Source organism: Bison bison, unplaced genomic scaffold, assembly GCF_000754665.1.
Source record: "Bison bison bison isolate TAMUID 2011002044 unplaced genomic scaffold, Bison_UMD1.0 scf7180017864191, whole genome shotgun sequence".
In the NCBI taxonomy this organism is placed as follows: domain Eukaryota; kingdom Metazoa; phylum Chordata; class Mammalia; order Artiodactyla; family Bovidae; genus Bison; species Bison bison.
Genome location: NW_011494763.1, coordinates 192,773 through 195,061, shown reverse-complemented (window position 1 = coordinate 195,061; position 2,289 = coordinate 192,773). Strand labels below are relative to the sequence as shown.

Sequence of the window (2,289 nt, the reverse complement as noted above, 5' to 3'; positions counted from 1 at the left end):
GCTTCATCACCATCTCCCGGAGCTGCTCAAACTCATGTCCATTGAGTCGGTGGTGCCATCCAACCATCTCATCCTCTGTCTTCCCCTTTTCCTCCTGCTTTCAATCTTTCCCAGCATCAGGGTCTTTTTTAATGAGTCAGCTCTTCACATCAGGTGGCCAAAGTATTGGAGCTTCAGCTTCAGCATCAGTCCTTCCAGTGAATATTCACGACTGATTTCCTTCAGGATTGACTGGTTTGATTTCCTTGGAGTCCAAGCAACTGTCAACCAGTATATTGCTGGTAACCGAAGTCCTTTTCTTTCTTTTTCCCCCCTTTTCTTTTAAATTAGCACCTTTCTTCATTTATCTAGTTATCCTTACATTCAACTGACCAGTTCTTCACTTGATTCCCTTGCTCACCACAGACAGTTCCTGCTGTGCTCTGTCTCTCCTGTGTCTGGCATCAAGTAGAACACAAATATGTCTTGAGTAAATGGATGATTCTATGAGAGCCATTGCTCTTATTTCTGTAAGCTTTGTGGGGATAGCGTGGGGGTCAAAGAGCCCATGCCACTACAGGGAAGATGGGTTAGGAGCAGTGGTGTGCTTGAGCCTACTTGCACCAGAGAGGCACTTCAGCATGTCTTCCCAACACCATGATCAGCGATCCTATGTTTGTGGCTTGACATTGGATTTGGTGAGATTATTTATACTGTGAAGTTGGAAAACACTGCAAATCAATGCTTCCCCTCCCCTCAAGAGCTGGTTGTTAAACACTTACCAACACAGCACTGACTTAGGGCAATTAAAACGTGTAGAAACAAGCCAATGTAGAACAAGACCAGTGGTAAGTGAAATAAAAAGCCATAGTTGGAGGAACGTATCACTCTAGAGTTGTGGTGTTCAGAGACAGGGTTTTAAGTTACCCCAGATTTGAGAAGACTTGGTATCCTGAGGCCCTGGATTAGGGAAAGGAGCTGAACCTTCAATGTCAGCTCCAGCTAGCAAAAGTGAAGGACAGCAGGGGGCACCTGGATTTGAACCAGGGACCTCTTGATCTGCAGTCAAATGCTCTACCCCTGAGCTATACCCCCTGATGTAAGTGGAGGCCTTAGTACTACCTTTTACCTGTGTAGCCATGCCCAACATCCCTATAAATTTTTGCCACAAGGTGTTCACCAGGCTGGGCCTGCTCAAAGCTGCCAAACCAGCCTCACTATAATTTTACTCCCTTGATGCAAAACAAGCACCAGGTTCCCCCTCCCTGTAACCACCTCCCTGCTCTTTCTGGAAAAGCACTGACATTGGTGTTTATAGCAGGAGGGGCCTTCAGGGTCACTGGTCTATGCCCTTCACAGTGGGCATCTGAACACAGAGATTCAGGATTACTGGTCTGCCCAAGCACACACAACTCCTCACAGATAAACTCAGGACCTGAATCCACTTCTCCTGACTTTGGGTTCAGGACCTTATAACTAAGCCAGTGAGTCTCTTATCTTCCTCTTTTCCCTATCCTCTATCAGTCAAAAAATGTAAAGGCTACAGAAGAGGAGTGTTTTAATAGATTAATGAGGAGTTGGGACCGTCAGGGGAACTAGAGCGTGGGCTTAGCAGAGCACAAGGAAAAGCTAATGGGGACACCAGAATTTGACCTTGGGCATGCTGCACCCTTCGGGCCAGTCCTCAGATTTCCTGTGTTCAGGAAGCATCTTGGGAGCTTGTCAAACATGCAGATGTGATGTGGGGTTAGGAACAAGCTTCTTATTGAGGGTCTGGGGGATCCCACTTTGAGAAACACCTGTCACGGATCTATATCAGGTCCCTTGTGCGCCACCTGCAGGAAGACTTAGGTACTGAACCCCCAGGAAGGGATGGGTTAGGAATTCTAGCTCCTGCCACAGGGTCAGGCTGAGCTGGTGGGCAGAGGCAGGATGAAAACCAAGGACCACAATGAGATTGCTCATCCTCTGAACTCTGTTCTTGATCCGTGGTTCTTAATTGTAGGGTGTGTCAAAATCACTTGGAGGACTTGTTAAAACAGGGATGTCTGGGCTTCCCCCTGAAAGTTTCTGATTAACTAATTCTCAGGTAAATTCTCTGATCCTGGGGGTCTAGGGCCATGCTTTAAGAACCGCTGCTCTAGATCCACAAATCTGTGACCAGGCCCTTTCACACTCGCAGCCACACCCAGGGTACCTGTTCATCCTTGCCTCATCTGTGTGTTTACTGAGCACTGGTGCCTCCTCCACTCCATCAAAGATCCATATCCTTACACCCCCCCCCCACCCCTTTCTTCCCATTGCCTGCTT

At 47.6% G+C, this 2,289-nt stretch overlaps 1 non-coding gene across 1 annotated transcript; it reads right to left on the bottom strand.

Moving 5' to 3' along the window:
- Window positions 1-1,002: 1,002 nt before the first annotated feature.
- TRNAC-GCA lies at window positions 1,003-1,074 on the bottom strand. Its single transcript has one exon. It is a non-coding gene; the product is annotated as a tRNA-Cys (tRNA).
- Window positions 1,075-2,289: the final 1,215 nt, after the last annotated feature.